General features: G+C 46.1%; 1 protein-coding gene and 1 pseudogene across 1 annotated transcript in view; one reads left to right on the top strand and one right to left on the bottom strand.

The window, feature by feature from the left end:
* Window positions 1-11,728: 11,728 nt before the first annotated feature.
* Window positions 11,729-13,939, bottom strand: LOC148091504 (tRNA wybutosine-synthesizing protein 3 homolog pseudogene; annotated as a pseudogene).
* Window positions 13,157-22,749, top strand: part of ANXA11 (annexin A11) — a 47,358-nt gene continuing 37,765 nt past the window's right edge. Inside the window, exon 1 of the mRNA XM_016195528.2 lies at window positions 13,157-13,278. The gene's annotated coding sequence lies outside the window, so the exon portion shown is untranslated. The remainder of the gene's footprint in view (window positions 13,279-22,749) is intronic.

Here is a 22,749-nt window from a genome sequence, read left to right as displayed (position 1 = left end):
TTGCCAGAGACTTTGCCTGCTTTAGTTCTGAATGGCCCATATCCTGGGAAACCCCTCGGTCACTGGCAAACCAGAACGCCAGTCACCCTACCTGAAGGCCTTCCTCACAAACCGGTGACCCCTGGTTGGACGTGCGCATTTCGAGATGAAGCACAAACTACTGACTAGAATCTGTGTGGGAGTGGGGTTTGTGCATTGACGGGGTTCACTGCAGGGTGTTTGCGGATCAATCAGCTTTTGCATTGATGAAACCAGCGAATGTCAGTTATTGGGGGACCCTTGTCTGGGAAGCTCATTTTCTCTATGGATGAATCCTCCAGGATCCTGCTTGTGGATTGTAAGTCAGGTTGCTCACGCCCTGGGGATGGGGGTCTCATCATTCAATACGCAGATTTTTGCTTAAACCTTGTACTTTACCTCCCCCTCCTAAATGTATTGCCTCACACCTCTCATTCTGCAGTTCCCACAGCTCAATTTCTAAGACAGATTAATACTCTTTTTCTTCCCATGGCCAGAGCAGACCTTCGCTGAAGGGGAATAGAGAGATGACCTAGGGTTTCCAAACCTAAGTCCCTGTGCCGGGTTCAGCCTCCCCCTGTATCTCACATCCTTAAGGCCAGACCTTTCTGAGACTCTGGGGGTACAGTGGGGAGAATCAGTTGGCTTCTCCTTATTTCCTCCCTCTGGGGGCACCCAGTTACAGCACCCTCTGTTCCCCCAAGTCAGTTACCACTCCTCCATATGCTTTCTGTCCTCAGAAAACATGTTGGGAATTCTTGTCCACGGTTTTCTTCCCTCTGGTTCCTCTTGCCTGTGCAGGTTTTTACCTGTGCTCTCCCTCTATGGTCTTTTTATTGGGATTTGGGGATAGAGAGGAGAGAAACTAGCACTGCTGCCAATAAGCACATTGGACTGGACACCCATTACTCTAGCCTCTTTTTCTACCCCCGATGGATGGATGTGGCACTCCTGGAACTATCTTCCATGTTTGTTATTTTTTCTTTTCTACTTTCTATTGACTTAACCCTTTCTCTTGTTTACAGGGAAAACTGCTTGGTCCAGTTTTGTAGCTCACTAGCTCTTCAGCTGCAGACATCCTACCTCTTAGCTCATTCACTGAGGTGGGGGTTTTTTAAATTATAAATATATCTTTCATTTTTTAAAAAAAAATTTTCACTTCTAACATCTCTAATTGAGTCTTCCTTATCTTTTATTTGAGAATATTAATTATATTTACTTCAAAGCTCAGTACTGGTTGTCTTATTTGTTCTGGTTTAACCTTGAAATCTGGAGGCAGACAGCCCAGGGTTGAACTGCGGCTTCACGCACTAAGCTGTATGACTTTGTGTCAAGTCACTTAATCATTTACACCTGAGTTCCCTCATGTGTAAAATAGGGATGAAAATAGTCCCACCTTAAAAGATGCCTGTTAGAGATGAAGGTTTTTTACATATGTAATGTGTTTAGAATAGTGCCTGACATATAAATGCTTAAGAAATATCAGCAATTACTATTCTGTATCCTCGGTTATAAGTTTCACTTTCGTGGTGCTGGTGCTTCTCCAATGATATTTAATTTTTTGACAGTGAACTCATGTTTTCCCATGAGATTTCCGGCAAAAAATGTGATTGTGTAGCTCACTATGGTAGAGGGGTAAAACCATTTCATGGATGTGTGCTCCATGTTGCTTACAGGGAGAGTACAGAGTGGGAAGGATCCACTATTGCGTATCCAGAAGTTGGCTTTTGGGGCTTAGCTGCTGCCCATTACTCCCTGGCTTTGCCATCCACGAGGGCCCTGCCCTGTCCCTCACTCTAACACAGCTCATGCCTGGAGACAGGTGCTTCTGTCCTGGCCATCTTGACTGCAAGGGTGCGGTTTAGGTGATGATCAGGAGTCAACTCATCTAGCTACCTCCATGGAAGCGCTTGTCTAACCCACCCATCAGTAACTGAGTCGGCCCCTCTTACTCCAGGCCTCCCCTACCTCTGAGCTTGAGTACCCTTGTTTCTGCTCCCACTATTGTAATATATATTGTAGTATATACATTCAAAAATATACATACTGTATTCTTTTATTTTTCAAATTATAAGGGAGTGTATTTAGAAAGTTACAGAGGTAGTAGAAGTGAGCCAGCTGGGCTGCATGGGCTCAGGAAACAAGTTATAGAGGCAGAAGAAGGGCCCTCGGAGCTTAGGAGAGAGAAAGGCAAAAGTAAGGCACCTGGGGGGTGGGAGAGGAGGGGGTTGGGAAAGGTACGGGTGTGCTCCTGAGAGGGAGGGCACAGCCATGCTGTATTCTTTGTCATTGCTCATAAGCTGGCTGCAGTGTTAAATACCATCCTGCCTGCTTTGGGCTTCTTGGAAATGCCTCAGCACTTCTGCTTATCTGAACACTCTTTGTTATCATTTTTGAGGATGCCACTTTTCCCCTTTCCTGTCATTTCTGGGGGGTGGAGCTGACTAGAGTGTGTGTTCAGTCCACTATTGTGAAAACAGATGTCAGAGAGTTTCTGTTCCATAAAAAAAATGACAATTAAGCAGGATTGTGGCGAATGAGAAGGAGCTGTCGAAATGAAAGAGGGAGAGAAGGGCACTACAGACAAGGAGAGAGCATGAGCCAAGGCGTGGGGACCTGACGCGGTGTGGCAAGGGAGGAGGGGAGGAGAGGTTACAAGCAATTTGATCTTTCCAGAGTCCAGAGGAACATGGGCTGCAGATAGAGACACATGGTCCTAGGTGCCAGGTTAAGAGGCTTAACCTTATCCTGAGAGCGCCTGGGGGTCCTTGAGGAATGACACAGTCACATGTACACTCTAGAGGACAGAGTTCAGGGGAATGAAACTTGAGCCAGGAAGACTGGTTAGAAAGATCCTGCAGAAACCCAGGCTAGAAATCACAAAGGCCTGGAAACTAGGACAGTGGTACCTAAGGTATGGAGAGTGAGGGTCTGATGCAAGAAAGAGTTAGGAAGAAAAATCCGTATACAGGGAGAATTTTCTAATAGTATTTGTTTTCTTTAGATGGAAAAAAAGAAACTCCAGTTCCTCAAATATGGTCAGATGTTTTTGTAAAATTTGCAAAAGTAAGCTATTTTAGTTAACACCACTGGTAATATCACACACATGTTTATAACTATTGTCAAAGTGGAAATACTTCTATCATGTTTCATGTGTGAACTATGAGATTTCAGGGCATTTTAGGTTTTCTTGAGAGGCATCTAATCTTAAATACTTCTTGAACTGATATAAAGTATCTTCCAGTTTGTCATGGATATTCTTCTTCAAGTGATGAGTTGAGCTTTGTGCTGTACTTTAGACGCATTCCACATCAAGTCATCCTTAAATTTAATCTTTCCTTAGTGTGTGCATCCAGAAATTACAGACTTCATAAGAATCAAATATGTCAGATGAGCTAAGATGTCATCTGATATGGTAGATGCATAAAACATTTAATTTCACACAGAGGAATACTTCTATTTGTAGTACTCTTGCTTATGTGCCTTATTACACATGATTTCTAATAAAATATATTTCCTGAATTGTTAAAAAAAAGTATTTATATACGTGTGTATGTTATAATTGTATATGTTGCCTTATCAAGCACATTCCCTACAGAAGAGAACTTCCATTTTAAATAGGCATGGATGAGAATAGACTTACACGCTTAAAATTTTACACATACGATGACTAAAAGAATTTCCCATAGACTGGTTTCTGGCTGTGTCAAATCTGGTTTCTCCTCCACTGTCTACATATTTCCTAAAACACGTGGGGTGGGACATGTTTATAACTGAGCTGGTTGAATCAGAATGGCAATCCTAGAAACCATTCCTATACTGGGAAGGCCATCAGGAATGTAACTACACATAGAAGTACCACAAATAACATAAACATGCCCTACTAAACCCAAACTAAACGTATCTCCAGCTCACCTTTCCCTAGCCAGATCCCCAAAGTGCCTATGGCCACTCCGACATGAGGGGCTTGAGGAGAACTGGGATGGAGGAAAAATCGGAGTAGGACGAGCCCTACATCTTCACTGTTTGCACTTAAAATAGTTTACTTTTGCAAATTCTACAAAAACATATGACCACATAAGACATTCCCAAGACTTTCCCATGAGGACCCCTTGCAAGAGAGGGGCTCTGCAGCTTCACGGCGAATCCTTCTCAATCTGTAGGACTTGAAAAGCGGGAAATGAAGTAGCTATCAGAACCCCAGCCCGGATGCCTTGGCAGAAAGTGGTACCCTACCTGGGATACAGAAAAAGCAAGCTGATGGGGAAAGGTGGTAGGTTCATTTTTTGTATTGTTTTGTTTTGTTTTTTAAATCCTCACCCGAGGATATTTTTTCCATTGCTTTTTCAGAGAGAGTGGAAGGGAGAGAGAGAAACATTGATGTGAGGCATATTGATTGGTTGGGTTTGAGCTTGCAACCGAGGCATGTGCCCTTGGCCAGAATCAAACCTGGAACCCTTCAGTCCGAAGGCCGACACTCTAACCACTCAGCCAAGCCAGCCAGGGTGATAGGTTTCATTTTTTGACATGATAAATTTGTGTGTGTGTTTTTTGAGGAATATTCTGGTAAAGATATTTAGTAGGCAGTTACTTATTGATACACTTGTAATTCTAGTACCATCTCCCCACCTCTGTTTAAATAAAGAAAATTCAAACAATCCAAAGGAAGGTAGAAAAAGTGAAAAAAAAGAAACAAAGAGAAAGCATATTTCACATAATATTCAAAATACTTTTTAAAAAAGAGAGAAAGAAAATACTAAGCACCTCTGTGGCCTATTTGCTGACCAATCAGACTTGGAAAAGGTCAGGGAAGGCCTCCCTGGACAAGCACTGCCCCTCTTGTTGCTACACAAAGGGGAGGTCAGGGGTGCGGGCACTGTGAGGTCTCAAAACAACCATCAGGATGGAAGAATTTCAATTTATCACAATTCACAGGGCTACCCAACTTGCTCTAGGTGAATATCAGCCCTGAGGGTATGTGAGTATATATACAAATGGCAGAAATAAGTCCAAATATTTCTGTAAGCATTATCAATATAAACTGGTTACACTCACCAACTGACAGCAGATACGTAGATACATTTTTTAAATATTGTAAAAAAATTGTATGTCATTTCTAAGAGACAAGCCTAAAGAACTATACAGAAAGAGTGAAAAAAAGAGAGAGAGATAATATATATTAGACAAATACTATCTTGGGTAGAATATTAATAGCAGGCATAATAATTTTTTAAGGAGAACAGTATTAAAGGAGATAAGTCACCAAAAGATAAAACAATTTTGAACTTGTATGAACCTAATAATTTGTTCTTAAAATTATGAGGCAAAATCACACCAAATTATGGGAGGAATTAACAAACTATGTTAACTTAAAATTAAAAATCCTGCCTGGCTAAGTGGCTTAGTGGCTGAGTGTCGACCTATGAACCAGAAGGTCATGGTGCAATTCCCTGTCAGGGCACATGCCCGTGTTGTGGGCTCAATCCCCAGTAGGGGGCGGGCAGGAGGCAGCCAATCAATGACTCTCATCATTGATGTTTCTATCTCTCTCTCCCTCTCCTTTCCTCTCTCTGAAATAATATATATATATATATGTATATATATAATAATACATATATATGTATATATTAAAAACCAAAATAATAAAAGTCCTTTCAAATTGAGAAGCAAACAGGCATTTATTTAAGACCAATAAGAATAGCTATTTGGGAATCATTAATTCAGGCAGAGCCCAAATAACACTCTGGTTAGGAGACAAAGGCAATGGGTATTTATGAGAAGGGGTAGGGGAACAATTGCATCAACAGAAGAAAGGCATTTCCGTAGTAGGTAGGTAGATAGGAACGAGCCGAGTAGAAATAATAGGCCAGGTGCAGAGGGTTGCCAGGGCAGAGAGCCCTGGGTGCCCAGCAACGGCAAAACTACAAGCCCTTGTGTGACCACACCCTGAAGCATTAACCCTTGGAGAGGGCATCTAGGCCTCAGCTGTGTTTCAGCTCCAGGCCCAGAGAAGCAGCAAAATCAGATGGAGCAATGGCGATAGCTGACAACAGGACCAGCTGCACTAATGACCCCCAGCCCCTGAGACCACCACCCTGAGGGGGCACACCTGGAAAGCTGATGAATATTCCATTGAGATCTTCCCCTGAGACCTCCAGATAAAAGCCCTTAAGACAGGGACACTGAGTTTTCTCTCTTTCAATGCAGCTGGTCCTCAGGCAGCCACCACATCACTTGTCTGGTTTTGCTGCTTTTCTGGGCCTGGAGCTGAAATACAACTGAGGCCTAGATGTTATCTTTAGGGAGGAAAAGGTCAGGGTGTCAAAGCCACATGACCAGTGATATGCTAGGGGAGGAAAGGTTACCCTGGGGGTGAGGTAATTGTTTTCCCAGTTTTGCCCCTTGCTATGCATCAGGGGCTTTCTGCCCCTGGGGAGCTTCTGTATCTGGCCCATTGTCCTTATCTGCTCACCTCTATCTAACCGAAATCTTAACAGGAAAAAACACACACACCATAATAGGACTGAGAGATAATGGCATATTAAAATTTGTGATATGCAGCTAAAGCAGAATTTAGAAGGACAATTATAGTCTTATATACATCTGCTAGAAAACAACAAATTAATTTGAAAATAAATGACCCTAATGTTCAACTCTAAAAACTTGAAAAAGTGCACCAGAACAAACCCAAAGAAAGCAGAACGAACAGAAACTGAAGCAATAGATAATTTTTTCAAAAAAGAATGAACAGAATTTTGAACATTAAGTCTGTTCTTTGCAAAGTCTGGCAGGCCTTTCTGGATCAGATCCTCTCACCTGCCCCTCACTCACACCAGGAATCCTTTGCAAGCCTCTGTTAGGTGGGGTATTTACTATTTGTTTCTCAATTAGACAAAGACCTTTATTTAGAGCAAGGGAGTTTTCTTTTGTGCCTCTGTCAGCGGCACTAAGCATAGGGCCAGTCCCAATGGCTGTGCTCAACCATTGCCTGCTGAAGGAATCAATGCAGGGAAGATTATAATACTGTCCAACTCAGAGCCCAAAAGCACGTGACCTTTTTATAAGGCACCTACCTTTCCTTGTCGCATTTGAGGTGTCGGGCCCAGGGCAGGCTGCCCCAACGTATTCCACAATGGCATATTATTTCAAAGTAAAATCAGCTAAGAAGCAGCAAGAGCAGAAAGAGCTGACTTTCTTCTGTCCCCCATAAAGCTGGAAATAAATCATCATGATAGGTGTACTTGTTCCTGAAGGACTGAAAGACAACCTTATCACAAGAAATATAAAATCAAGCCTTGGCCGGGTAGCTCAGTTGGTTAGGGCACCGTCCCAATACGCCAAGGGTTCAAGTTTGATCCCCAGTCAGGCACATATAAAAGTCAACCACTGAATGCATAAATAAGTGGAACAACCTCCCCCCCTTTTCTCTTTCTCTCAAGTCAATAAATAAAAAATTAAGCCCTGTCCAGTGTGGCTCAGTCGGGTGGAATGTCACCAGAAGGCTGCAGGTTCGATTCCCAGTCAGGGCACATACCCGGGTTTCGGGTTCGATCCCTGGTCAGAGCACATTCAGGAGGCAATTGATTGATGTTTCTGTCTCACATAGATGTTCTTCCCTCTCTCTGTCTCTCTCTCTCTCCCTTCCTCTCTCTAAAATCAATTAAAAAAATTTTTTTTTAATCCAGAGTCAAAAAAGCATGTATAAACAAATTTTTACTCCTTTACTACCCAAGGTCAAACTTTGTTTATATTCCTCACTAACAAATATCCAAACCTTGCTTAGATTCCTTTCTAATGAGCACTTTCTTTGTTCTGTCAGGTTCTCATAAATTTGTTTGTTTAAAAAAAATAAAAAGGGATCCTGTCCAATCATTTCTTTGAATCTCATTTTATGATCTAAGCATCATATTGTGATTCTCCCATGTTTTTGTTTTTGGTTTTTTTTGTTAATCTAGTTTTGTTCCAATTTTATCATAACTACTTCATCCATAAATGAAATAGAGGGTCCTTATGGCTTTGATTAAAATTAGTTTTAAATCCTAGCTTTAAAAAGCTCTCTCACTCTCTTTTCATATACAGGGTGTCCCCTCAAAATGTATACATACTTTGAATAATTATAAAGGCAGTGCTTATTAAAACACATTTCATTTTCAAAATGTAACAGCTAGGACACCACATATGTATATATCCCTCAGAGACCTAGCCTTTCCACAGAATAATCAGCAGCCCCCAGGGAGCAGAAGAGCCGTCCAGGCCTGACTAATGGTCACAAGGCCGGGACTCTGGCAGGCTAAAGACAACATGAAATTATGTTTCAGTTCCTGAGCCCTAAGGTGAAATGACCCCCCGGGTACATTTCTCACGAAATTAGACAGAGGGACCTGGAAAAGACCTCAGAACTTGAAGCCCTGAAGAAATGACTTATTACCCTTACCTCACCTCTGACCAATCGGCTTCCAGCACGACAAATCTCCTAACCCACCGGTGTCTTGCGATTTCACCCTATATAATCTGTAACCTATATGCCATCAAGGAGTTGGGTCTTCAGAATATAAGCTCCCCATCTTCGTATTGGCCAATATTAAACTATTTTTTTCTTTCTATACTGCAAGCTCCTGCTCATTTCTTTGGGACATTGCTCACAGGAAGGCGGACTCAAAACAAACAAAAACCCATTGGGGTCTCGGTAACACAAGAACTAGAGAGCGGTGGGAAGGGCATTCTCCCCTCCGCAGTAATGTTTGTATCAGCCCCAGAAGCAACGAAGCAAGGGCTATTTTACGGATTTTTATAAATTGTCTTGATTTTATAGGCCAGAGAACTGACGCTGGAAGAGCGTATCACAGCTTCAGGGCAGTGAAACGTTGGTCCCTTCAATAGCTACCACTGTGCTCACCGCTATGATTTTCAAACATTTATTTTCAACAAACGTGTGTTAACCCCTGACTCGAAGAGAACACCATGTGGAGGAAAAGACCCTACACGTAGTGTTCAGACATCTGGGATCCAGTTCTGATTCTGACCCATGGAAGTTGATGGAAATTAAAATTCTGCCACCCTGAAGCTGCTTTTTGGGATATTAGTTTTAGCTGTTTATTAAGGAACAAAGACTCAGAGAGAAGCTCTGACCCTCCCCCATTCCCCATTTCCTGCCCAAGAGATTCAGAGAGAGAAGCCTGTTTCAGGAAGGAGATCTTAGGATGGATGAGGGCTTGGCCTAATTTGAATTAAGTATGGTAAACAAGCGGGCTTCAGGCAGGTGCCTGTTAGCTGGATACCCTGGTCGCGCTGTTTCTGAGTTGCTGAGCAAGAATTTGCCTGCCATATATATTCCCTTCTTCCTCAACTACCTTTAAATCGCCCAGTCTCACTTCTGAAATCTAAATACCCTGTACCCCTGCTTTCTACTTTGTCCAAAATGTCTTACATACCCAAGGTTTCCTCACTGTCTGGAATTTCCATGCCCATGTGAATGCTCTGTGAGCATGTTTTAAAACTTTTTCTCCTGTGAATGTCTCTGTTAATTTGACCAGCCCAGCCAGGACATACAAAGTGGGAGGAAAAGTATTACCTTTTTTAGCCCCCACACTACTAACCCTTCTGAGGCAGGAAAGTGTGCTACATACAGAAGGAACTCCACTCTAAATGATTTATTATTTTTTAATGTGGTAGTTAAATAACCATTCACTCAGCCATGTAAAAATGGAGTCATTCAGAGAAGCTCGATTTTGTGGTTGCAGGGGCTGGGGTGGGGGATGGGGCAGGGGGAGGGCCCAGGGTGCCTAGGTAGAGGGGCTGGGTGGGTGCCAGGTGACCTTCACAGACCCAGCCTCCCCTTCCCCTCTCCGAGAGTTCAAGGGATGACAAATGCTCCCTTGGAATGCTGCTAGTTAGATGGGGGCTTCACAGAGGCTCTGCAAGTCGGTCCAGCTCCTGCACCTACCTGGCGCCCCCCACCAGAGTAGTGACCACCGTTTCCTCTAAGTTGTCCTGGGCCTGGCGGGTGTGGGTCAGTGGTTGAGCGTCAACCCATGGACCTGGAGATCATGGTTCGATTCCCAGCAGGGCACATGCCCAGGTTGCGGGCTCAATTCCCAGTAGGGGTGTGCAGGAGGCAGCTGATAGATGATCCTCTCATCATTGATATTTTTCTCTCTCTCTTCCTCTCTCTGAAATCAATAAAAAACATATTAAAAAAAAAGTTGTTTGGCCTCACTCACCCACTCATCTACAAAAAATGCAGTCCAGGCCAGAAAAGGAGCCACGCCTTGGGGGTGGGGGAGGAGGGGCTGTGGAAGATGACTGGGTCCCCAGGGCTCATGGAGAGGCTTCGCCTAGGCTGCCCAGTACCTGCTCCCCTGCCAGGGCAAAGTGGAGACCAGAGCCTTCCCCTTTGGTCACTGCACCCAATCTTTCCTGTTTTGCCAGCTGTGTAAGGGCAAACGGGACCTGCAGCACTGCTTGTAACAGCCCCAAATAGGCACCAACCTGAATTCCCTTCCATAAGGAAAGGAGCTAGGTGATAAGGTAACATGCAGGGTGGCACATACTGTGGTCATTAGGAAGAACCAAGTTGATCCAGCTCCGCTTGCATGGAAAGACACTCCAAGATATGGTGTAAAAAAGCACATTGCAGAAAAATACTGCAAGACTGTTTTGCAAGTAATGTATCTACATGAATATGCACACTCACATATACACACACATAGAATGTGCTGCAGAGAGAAAGGTCTCGAAGGGCACACCTAAAAAGTGCGTTGACTGAATAGTGAATCTCAGTTTTAAAAAAATATTTTATTATAGGATAAAATGTCCTTTTACCAGGAGAACATACCAGATACCACATTACATTTCGTGTTCATATCTCCTTAGGCTTCTTTTGGCTGAGACAGAGTATGTCTCAGACTTTCTTATTTTTGATGACTTCCACGGTTTTAAGGACTACTGATTAGGTATTTTGTAGAATATTCCTCAACTGGGAATTGTCTCATGTTTTTCTGATGATTAGACGGGGCTTATGTATTTTTGTGGGGAAGACCACACTGGTACATACTAGTCACTCATGCCTAGGTTGCACATGCCTGGGTTGCAGGCTCGATCCACAGCAGGGGACGTACAGAAGGCAGCTAATGGATGTTTCTCTCCCTCTCCCTTCCTCTCTCTAAAATCAATAAAAACATATTTTAAAAGATGGTACTTGCCTGGCTGGCATGGCTCAGCAGTTGAGTATCAACCTATGATCCAGGAGATTGAGGCTCGATTCCCTGTCAGGCCACATGCTCGGGTTGTGCGCTCAATCCCCGGTGGGTGTCATGCAGGAGGCAGCTGATCAATGACGACTCTCCCATCACTGATGTTTCTACCTCTCCCTCTCCCTCTCTCTCTCTGAAATCCATAAAGATATCTATTTCTTTTTAAAAAGATGGTACTTAATGAGGAAACATTATACACAGCTACTTTAAAGAGGCATCTATGTTTATAAGATGGGTGTCTCTAAAACAGAGAAAAGTTAAATCTTGCTTTTCTGATGTCTGATACACTCAACAAATTACTCTAATAAAGAACAGCTCTATAATAATTAGAAACATTACCAGAGACACTTTATTTTTAAAAAATATGTTTTGATTTTCTTTTAGAGAGGGAGAGAGAAACATCACTGATGGGCTGCCTCCAGCAGGACCCTGGCAACCCAGGCACGTGCCCTGACTGGGAACTGACCCAGAGACCTCTTGGTGCAGCCACCTGAGCCACACCGGCCAGGGCCACCGAGACACTTTAGAACCAAACCTCAGTAATCTTCAGGGAAGACAGTAAAACTCATTCCTGGATCATTGTCATTTTCAAGTTATCATTTTCTTCAGTAACACATTTGCCACGTGTTTTTTCTCGTTTTTGTTTTTTTACTTACGAAAATAGGAATTATTTTTCTCGTTGGGATGTAAGTTTCTCTTTCCAAAGCATGTTGTGGGCAGTTGTAAAACCTTTCAATTCTCTTCTCGTTTCCCTCCATTTTTTTATTTGCTATCTGTAATAGGAAGTCGATATATTCGTCACCGTCCGTTTTCCCTTTTGGCTTACTGGAACTGCTAGGCCGCCGGTGCTCGGGCAGCCAGCGTGCCCTTTCCTCGTTGCCGCTGCTCCGCCAGTTTCTGGAGCCAGGGTCTCCCGCCCCTGGAGGCACAATCTGTGCGCCCTGCAACTGTAGATGCTGCACACCAAGAGCAAGGCGTTCACATTTCAAAGTGGCATCGCCGTTCGCTTTTTCCAGAGCTGCCATCGCATCTTTCACACAAGGTTTGTAACTGGTAGGCAGCGAGTTTTCTGAATCTCAAAGCCATCCACGCTCCCACCTGGGAGGAGGGTGGATGGAGCCAGCGCGGGCACTGGCGGTAAAACCAGCCGCCCGGCCGCTCCCGGGCCGCGCGAGCTCGGCCACCCCGAGGACGCGCTCAGGGGCGCTGCGCCCGCACCCTGCGCCTGCCCGCGCCCGCACCCCGCGCTCCGCTCCCAGCCGGGAGGGCCTCAGGGTGCGGGCTTGCGCGTCGGCCCTCGCCTCCCCCCGGGGGCAGCCATATTGAAGCCCCGTTGGCTCCAGGTGCTGACCTTGGTCACCTGGCTGAGGTAACTGGTCAGATTTCTCCGCTATCAAGCTATTCTCCCCACACCCTTCCCATTTCCGTACGATAGTAAGACCTTAAGGATGTAGAAAGTTTCCTTTACCTTGAAGAGAGTCCCTAACAACGGTTACCCTGGCCTGGAGGCGATTTGGGGATTTGGGGAATCCCCGCCCCGGGAGTGCGGCGCGGGGCCGGGCCGATCTCCCGAGGGGGCGGGGGTTGTTTCCACGCAGACCTCGCCGGGCGGAGTCCTCCCAGGCCCCTGGGAGCCCGAAGGCCGTGGTCTCCTCCCCCAGGCTCCGCTCGGCCGCTCGGGCGGGCCCGCCAAGATGGCACACCCTGGGGGCGGGGCCCCCAGACCACGCCCCCACGCCCCTGGACCAGCGGCTCCGCCCCTGGACCTAGCGGCTCCGCCCCGGGGGCAAACCCGCAGCGCCCGCGGAGTTTTCCGCCCGCCTGGCTCCTCCTCCCGCCCCGCCCTGACGGCTGCGGTGCCCGCAGGTCCGAGTTCCCCGAGGGAAGGCGCGGGACACAGCTCCAGTCCGGCCCTAGGCGCGCGCCCGGGACGCCCGCCGAGAGAACCGCTCCCGTCCGCGTCCCCCTTCGCCCCTCGCGGCTCCTCGCCCCTGTGGCCGGGGACCAGGTGAGTGAGGTTCCCCGCCCGCCCGGCGGCTTCCTGGTTCCTCAGCGAGGGGGTGGGGGCGGTGTCCGGCTGGCCGCGGACGGGCCGCCTCTGCGGGCATCGGCTCGGTCGGCTGCGGGGACCTTCTCCCCATGGGACCCCCGTGGCCAGGGCCTCGTGACGGCGCTGAGCTGCCGGGGTCAGGGGCTAAACGGCCTGGGCCGACTTGGGACCGCGTGATCCGGCGACCAGAGGCGAGCGGCTGGCGTGGGGGTGGCGGTGGCCGCGTCCCCTCTGACCCAGCCGAGCCTCCGAGCGCGCGCCCTTCCGGGAAAGGTTCGCGCGGGGAGCCGGCGGAGGAGGCTGCGCTCCGGCACTTTCCGCCGCAACCGGGAGGGCGCAGAGTCCCGCGGGCGACCGCTGGAGTTTGTGTGTCAGGCGCTTTACCTGAAAGAATGCGGGGCTCAGCCCGGGGCTGCCTCCTCTGCCTTTCCACCTTCGCCAGCCTTGGCGACAGTTTCAGGGAGGGGTTCTTGGACTTGGATCCCCCCCGAATGCTTAACAAGGTGGGAACTGCATCCGCGTCTTCAAGGAGAGTCGTGGGGCTCCTCGCCTCGGGACTGGAGGGCAGAGGTAGGCGCGTCAGTACCGGCTCAAGCAGGAAACAGTCTGCCTGGGACATTTCTGTCCCCGCCCTGCTACTCGGTGACTTTTTTGTAGAGACGACTGTTTTAGGACAGACGCTGGGTGTTGAGGCGGCTGCTCTCTCTCCGGGCCCGTCACTTTGTTCCCTGCGGCCATGGCCCGGGCATGGAGTGGCACGGTGAGCGGCGAGCCTCTGCCCTGTCCACACAGCAGGAACAAAAGCTTGCAGGGCAGGGCCAGGCTGAGTCCAAGGCAGGGTCTGTTACCTTGCTTACCCCTAACTGGCTCTCACTAAGTTCCTTCATTCTCTCCTTGATTCAGTTAACTGTTGGGAATTCCAGGAGGATTAACGGGTGCCCTTCCCTGAGGCACTTTCTGTGGTGTGAGGTGTTCCCTGATAAGAGTGGCTAGGTGAGGTGCCAGGATAGTTTGTTGCGCTGGCATTGGGTCCTCAGCTTGGGCTCCTGCATCCCTCCCTAATCCTGTCTCTTAACTAGTCCCCATGCCTTGGTTTCCTCCTCTGTAAAATGGCGGTGATAGCCCTAGCCAGTGTGGCTCAATGGTTAGAGCGTCGGTGGGCCTGCAGACCGAAGGAAGGGTCTCAGGTTCGATTCCAGCCTCACTTGCAGGCTCCATCCCCGGTCTCGGTCGGGGAGCGTGCAGGAGGCAACCAATCAATGTGTCTCTCTCACATCGATGTTTCTCTCTCTCTCTTCCTCCTTCCACTCTCTCTGAAAAGCAATGGGAAAAAATAACCTCAGATGAGGATTTTTTAAAAAAATGGGAGTGATAGCAATACCTAACTCACAGGGTGATTGTGAGGATTAAATGAATTAATATATTTAACAGCCATACAGCTCAGGCACTGACCTGAATAGGTGGTGACTGTTGTACCCTACCTGTGTGTCTCAGGTGGATGTCACCCAGATTAGACATAAAGCTAACAGCAAGGCTTTGTACATAAGTAATCATCTGTAAGGGTCCATGATAATATAGTGGTAATAGCTATCACTGCCTTCATGCAGCTGAAGGTCCCGCCGAGCTGAACTGCTCTTCTCACCTGCCCCTCTCTCTTACCTCGTGCTTTATACCCTTCTGGAATGCCTTTCCCTCATTTCTGCCCATTTTTGACCCTCCTGGGTGCCATCCAGGTGCCTGCTCCCTGCAAGAAGGGACAAGATATGCTGTGAACCCACAAAGCTCTCCTCCTCCACTCCTTTGGCACTGACCCACTTCTCAGTACTGGCCTTTCATAGCATTTATATGGCCATGTATCTTACCTCTGCCCTGACCTTTTTCTCTAGAGGGTGAGGGCTGTTTCTTACTCATCTCTTAGTTTCACAGCACCAGGATGGGCCTTGCCTAATGTGGATGCTCAGTAGATGTTAGTTGAGTAAGAGAGGCAGGCCAGGGAACCAAGGTTTCCCTGTTGTTAAAATATTAGACCTTGAGATGGAAATGAGTACAGACTGAGTGGTGGGGATAGAAGCTGGCTGAGAGGCCAAGTAGAAGCCCTTTAAATACTCAGAAACCTAAGCATATATGTTCTTTTTTACAGGCAAAAGGAAAGAAACCATTATTTGTACAGATGATCCTGGAAAATATATGGAGTTTGTATGATGCTGTCTTTTAAATGCCGTCTTTTAAAGGTTAACTCCTTTATGTAGCCTTTATGTAGCCAGGGCAAGGGTGACAGACAGGGCTTATCCTGGATTGCTGTTCCTAGAAGGCCAAGATTGATTAGTGATACCTTCGTCATGTGCTTTGGAGGAGGATGGGTAGTGTGGGATGAAGGAGGGAAAACTAAGCCAGAATAGGTTAGTGTGGGTTCTTCTTTAGAATTAACTGCAGAATGGAGAGAGAAAGCCGGTGTGGGCAGGAGGTGAATGTAGAAATGAAATCTGTGCTGCATGCTGGTTGTTCAGAGGCCCTTGGGCCTTTCTGGAGCTCTTCCTCCTTCCTTCCTCTCTCTTCTTAGCTGCCATCTTCTCCCTGTAAGCCTGAAGCAGTTCCTGGCACTTGGTTCCCTGGGGCACTTGGTGGAGAATCTGTATATGGGTGTTCATCACAGTTATAGCCAAGCAAGTGGACCTAGGTTTCTCTGAATTTTTCTCTGCAACACCCTCTGATTTCAGGAATTTGAGTGATACCTAGATAGGAAATCTCTTAAGGGAAAGGAAGAAACTGAAGTTTCCTTGGTGGGAATTTGCATTTTAAAAAGGAGTTGCTGAAATTCAGTGGCATATCTGAAACCGGACAACAGTGGGTCCAGGCTGCCTGTCACCACTTGAGCCAATTAAACAGAGACAGGATTGAATCATATATGAGCATTTATTCCAATATTGCTGGCAGTGTGGGAGAGCAGGGGGTCATCCACAAAAATCTGCTCTACTGCTCCCCCCTCAGCCAGCTGTTTATTTTGGGTAGGAGGACACAGATTACATGGGAAAGTAGGAATTACAGGCGTGGGGAAGTAGGCAAGGAATAATCCCAACAGGTTACACGCAGTGTGGCCTGGACGGCCAAAAGGATGGACTCCAGGGCGGGTGCCTCCGGGATTCCACCCTTTCAGGAGCAAGGCTATTAATCTTCCTGTGATGATAAAAGAAGTATGGACCGCATTCCAGCGTTAACTCCCATGTCCGAGGGTGACTCCCAGCCAGGTTAGAATATGCTTTCTCAAATCAGAACAGAGCGATCACTGTTAACAGAGTGTGATTAATATTTCTTATAACTATAGCTAAAAATCATGGTTAACAGAGCATGATTAATATTCCTGCCCCTCACATATCTAATAACCACTGAAGCCATACATTCAGTCTACTGAAAATAGACTGAATAACCCGGAAATAAAGGTCGTATGACACATGATGGGAGGATCCTAACAGTACAGCCTGACCATGCTACACTGCTGTGAGAACTTAATGGCTGAGGGCCACCAAGGAGTCAGGAGACTGAGCTCATTTGTGCTAGGTAACCTGGGACAAGCCATATAACCATACAGGCTCCCAGTGTTCTGAATGGTAAAATGCCTACCTCAAATGATTGTTTGCAGAACCCAGTGAGAAGATGTTTGCAAAAGGGGTTTGAGATCAGTTAGGGGGTGGACGATGATAGTGGTGATATCTTGTGTGTTTTACTGTAAGGAACCTTGAAGCTGGAAGTTGCATGTGCAGGTGGTTGATGCCTGGCTCTGATCACTAGTGTCTAGTCTTCCAGATGCTCCTGCTCCTGAACGTCCCACTGCCTTAACAGAACAGAAGAGAGGAATCACTTCTGAAATTGAGAGGGAAGTCAGGTGTCCCTAGCCCCTTACATCTGTCGTGTGAGGAGAGGCTGGCTTGGAGCACAGTGAGATGAGAGCAATCAAAGTGAGCTGAGAGAAATTCAGAGACTGTTAACAGGCAGGTGGAGGGAGTATGTGGCAGATTAAACCCAGGGAGTGGCATCTCTGGGGAAAAGGGTGTGTGTGGGGGAGTGGTGCTGGTGATAGCAGATGTGAGGTTGCTGTGTCCACCTAAAAGGTTACAGCTATTTTTAGGAAGTGGGTGACAAGGCATGTTTCTGTTGAACTCCTCATTAGTGAGTACCCACTGTTTGTCTAGTGCCACCCAGCCTGGGTTGTCCTCTGCATTCCCCGGAGACACAGGACACTGGATGGGAACTAGGTGTGGAGAATGGGGAAGATCATGAATTCAGTTTTGGACTTGTGTTGGAGGTGCCTTTGAGATACCAAATAGGCAGATGTGTCTGGCTCAGGAGGAGTCTGGGCTAGAGGGACGCTTTGTCTAGTTGTAACTGATGTCAAAGGCATGATGAAATTGAGGAACTCAACTGGAACAACTGAGTAAAGGAAGTCGAGCCTGTAAAGGAGCCAGAAAAAGAGCAGTTCAAGAGGGGGAATGACCCAGACAATGGCCCACACAGAAGCCTCGGGAGTCTGCTCCAGTGCCCCAGTGCCGCTGTGGGAAGCAATGTGGGGGAGATTGAGCACCTTAGCTGTGGCTGTTTTGTGGGGTGTTAGGAGCAGAAGCTGCATGGAATGAATGGGGGGAGTAGCAGGAGATGAGGTGATGATCTGGGGGTACTAACTATAGACAAGCTTTGAAGGTGCGGGCTTTGAAGGGGGGAGAAAGGGTGGTGCTGGAGGAGGACAGCTTTGAGGGGTATTTGTTTCTGTTTCCTCAACCCATCCTCCTCCCATTTCACCTGAGAAGGTAGCAGTGTGGATGGCCTGCAGCCAAGGATCCCTCCGAGGCTACCACTATCCATGTCACATAGACACAGGCATCTGTAAAACAGTGTGTTTCGCCAAACGGATTCATGTGTATATCACTCTGCAGCTTATGCTTTTGGTTAATTTCTCATGGACAGTAGCTCTGGGTTACTGCTCTTCCGTGTCAGTGGCAGATCTATATATAATGTTCAGATGTACCGTAATTTATTCAACTTTTCTCTTATTGATGGGTATTGAGACCGTTGACTATTTTTATAACTGGAACAGTATTGAAGTAAACAATTTATAGGATCCTAATTGGAATGTCATTGAATGTATTTAGTATTTATAAGGAAGAGTTGACCTTTTTATGATGTTAAGTTTTCCAAATCAGGGACAGATTACAGACCTTATATATTTACTAGATATTGTGAATGGGAGTCTAACTGGATGTGCTAGAATTTAAATATATATGTGTATATATATATATATAGAGAGAGAGAGAGAGAGAGAATTTTTTGTATCCTTTCTATTTTTCATGTATTTGTTGGTCATTAGTTTCAAACTTTATTCATTCCTTCTTTTGGCATATTTTGTTGCTCTACTTTTTTTTTTTAATTTAAAATATGTCTTTATTGATTTCAGAGAGAGGAAGGGAGAGGGAGAGAGACAAAGACATCAATAATGAGAGTCATTGACTGGCTGCCTCCTGTAATGGAGATTGAGCCCATAACCCAGGTATGTGGCCTGGCTGGGAATCAAACCGCCATCTCCTGGATCATAGGTCATGCTCAACCTCTAAGCCACGCAGGCCGGGCTGTTGCTCTATTTTTAATATATAAACTGGTTCATTTATTTTTAGTCTTAATTTATAAAGCTTATAAAGCTCCACATCTTCCTTTGAGTGCAGCTCTAGTGAATGGGCTTTTGTATGAAATGCTCACCTTCCCATGGCTTTCTAGTCATTATGTAGATAAGTTTTGATTCAAGGATTATTTATAATAGGGTCCTGAATTTCTGAGTAATTCTGTGGGGGGTGGGGTATGATCCTATTTTATTGTTGACTGCTACATTGGTTGGATTATGATTAGTGAATGTGATCAGCAAAGTCATCTTTTTATCAGGCTGTATTAAGATTTTCTTTGTGGCCAACTACATGATTAATGTTAAAAGGTTTCATGGACATGAAAGAAGACTGTGTATTCTCTGTGGGACACAACTTTAGATTTATTTATTAACTTGAGCTTGCCCTTCTCTATCTTTGCTTATGGATCTGTCAGATTCCATATAAGTCTCCCTATAATTTTTTTTAAGTTAAGCTCTGCTTATATTTGTTCTAGCTTTATGAATTTGGCCTTCATGTTTGATGTATGCAGGTTTATCAAGCTTATCTTTGTACATTGCACCCTCATTTGATGTTTATTTAATGCTTTTGGTCTTTGGCCATAAATTCCATATTATCCGTGTTTAGGAGACTATATCGCCAAGGATCTAGAAGAATCCCTCCTTCTATACAGTCCTAAAGTTAACAAATTTCTGAGAGGCTCAGAAATTTAGAGGCAGGTACCAGCTGTGGGGTGAAACAGGGTCATCCATGCCCCTTTAGTTTCAATTCAGGCTGTGGAGTAGGTAGTAATCGGGTCTCCCCCACCTTCTCAGCTCTCCATTACCATGAACTCCTCCTCCTTGACTGTCCCAGTGGTTCCCCTGAAAACCAGATTTTTGGAGGGATGGATAAAATGAGATTTGTGTGCAAGCCCCAGGGTCAGGCCTGTTGTCCTCTATTCTCTTGTGGTTTCTGCCTGCTTTCTTTAGGTTCAAGGAGATGATCCAATTGCTTCGATTGCAATTGTGTGTTTCCTTCCTCATTTGTGGCAGCAAGGTGGACTTTCTCTGTTCCCCAAAGGGTATGACAATAGTACACAGAAAGGACCCAGGGCCAAATGTCAAATGTAAAGACTTGGGTCCCCAAGTCTTAATGTTCTTTTCTGTGTTGTGTTTTAAGTCACGTAAACTGTTTAAACGGACCGGGAAGGCTAAGCCTTGTTGTACCATGAAATCCTAGTGAGTAGTTTTCCAAGGTCTGTTTTTCCAGATAAAGGCAAATGGCTGGAAAAACCCTCAGCCTGCTGAGTGAGGCAGGATTATTGGAAAGTCCTCAACATATTTTTAATGTTAATATTTTCACTTCTAGTTTTTCTCTGTGTTTATCTAATATGTTTTTGCCTAACACTTAATATTTTTTTTCTTATTCAAATTTTTTTAAAAATAGAACTCAGATTTCTTTTTTAATATATCTTTATTGATTTCAGAGAGAGGAAGGGAGAGGGGGAGAGAGAGACAGAAACATCAATGATGAGAGAGTTGTCATTGATCAGCTGCCTCCTGCACACCTCCAACTGGGTGTTGATTAAGCCTGCAACCCGGGCATGTGCCCTAACCAAGAATTGAACTGCAGTCTCCTGAATCCTTGGTCCTGCAATCTCCTGGATCCTTGGTCTATGCTCAACCACAGAGCCATGCCCAACCAGGCACATTTTTTTTTTAATCCTCACCTGAGGATATTTTTTCCATTGCTTTTCAGAGAGAGTAGAAGGGGGAGAGAGAGAAACATGGATGTGAGAGAGACACATCAATTGATTGCCTCTTGCACTCACTCGACCAAGACTGGGGATCGAGCCTGCAACGGAGGTACGTGCCCTTAGCCTCAATCGAACCCAGGATCCTTCAGTCCATAGGCCGATGCTCTAACCACTGGGCCAAACCAGCTAGGGCTCAAAATTACTTTTTTTTTAAAAAATATTTTTCAGTTACAGTTGACATACATTGTTATATTAGTTTCAGGTGTACACCCCAGTGATTAGACATTACATAACTTACTAAGTGATCATCCTGATAAGTCTCGCACCCATCTGACACCATACATAGTTATTAGAATGTTATCAACTATATGCTGTACTTTACATTCCCATGACTGTTCTGTAACAACCAATTTGCACTTCCTAATCCCTTCACCTTTGTCACCCATCCCCAACACCCCTCCAGTCTGGCATCCATCGAAATGTTCTTGGTGTCTATGAGTCTGTTTCTGTTCTGCTTGTTCATTTTGTTTTTTAGATTCAGTTGTTGATAGATATGCACTTTTTGCCATTTTGTTGTTCACATCTTTTATCTGTTTCTTCTTCTGTTGCCACGTCAGTGGGAGGGATTTAGCCCCAGACTGATCAGCTGCAAGGACTGGCTGTGACCACTGTTGAGGATCAGCTGTGCAGGGGCCACCCACAGAATAGAACTTCAGCGGGGCTCTGGTGCCTACTGAGTCCACCCCTTGAGTGTGTCGCTTTGGAGGTGGTTGGGTAGTGGTGCTTTGATGTGTTCCACTGGGGGCGCTGGTTCTGCCAACCATAATTTTTAACCTTTCTTTCTCACTTAACAAAGAAAATGTTTCTCTTGTAATCAGCACATGACTGGGGTGTGGGAGGGAGAAAGGATGACAGAATCTTTCTCACTTAAGAAAATGTTTCTCTTGTAATCAGCACATGACTGGGGCAGGGGCGGGAGAAAGGATGGCAGAAGACAATGAATGTGGTGGCTTGTGTCTTTGGTAGAGCATTCAGACTGTTCACATACCAGATATTCTTGATTTTATTCCTTGCATTTTGTTTCCTGTTCATTTTTTATTGTCCTTGGGTGTTACTTCTTTCCTGATTGCTGCTTTAAGTTTCTCGTCGTTCCTCTTCCCCACCAGCCGGCATTAGGGTTCAGGTTTGGTTATGAATTAAGAGAGGAGCTTATCTCTCTGTCTCGTCAGAAGTTAGTGTCTGTTCATGAGGTTGTCCAGGCACCACACTCCATATGTAAAGTTGCTCCCAGCATTCTCTAGGACTGTGGTTTTCAAACTTGAGCACATATGCAAACAAGCTGGAAGGTTTGTTAAAACGCAGATTCCTGGACCCCACCCCCAAAGGTTCTGCTATGGGAGGTCTGTGGAGGGGCCTGAGAATTTTCATTTCTAATAGGTGCCCAAATTGTGTAGATGCTGCCATTCTGGAGACCACACTTTGGGTCTTCCTCAGTTGCGGCACTTCCCTTACCTGCCTGGCCCAGGACAGCTGGCCTTCACATCTATACGGCAGGGCCTACCTGGCAGCCAGGGAGATTTCAAAACAGTCCTTATTTGGGGCTGCCATGTGCCAGAGTAGAAGCAAAGGGGGGACAAAGGGTTTAAGGGGGACAATCAGAAGTTTCTGGAACACCACCCACTGCTGTACTTAATTTGAAGCTATTACTGTGCTTGTGCAGTGTTGCCCTTGGCTAAGCCAGTGTTCCTCAGGTTAGGAAGTGGGAATGGTGGGTGCCTCATGGCAGTGGTGAGCCGGCAGGCAGTGGGATCCATGACAGCCTCTGATCCTGGGGGCTGGTGAAGAAACTGGCAAGTTGCTGCTGCTGCTTTGCTGAGGTGCTGATTCCCACTGGTCAGGTCTGGCAGCCACACGTTCTGCCACATGGAACCACCTCTCGCTTTTATAGGCCCCACGGCACGGGGGTGGGGGCTCCAAGACCCAATTCTGGGATGTAGAGTATCTTGCTGTGCTTCTCTTCCCAACTTGCCTCCCTCAACTTCAGGTATT

This window comes from Miniopterus natalensis, chromosome 14, assembly GCF_054644295.1.
Source record: "Miniopterus natalensis isolate mMinNat1 chromosome 14, mMinNat1.hap1, whole genome shotgun sequence".
Lineage (NCBI taxonomy): Eukaryota > Metazoa > Chordata > Mammalia > Chiroptera > Miniopteridae > Miniopterus > Miniopterus natalensis.
This window is presented reverse-complemented; position numbering and strand designations above follow the sequence as displayed.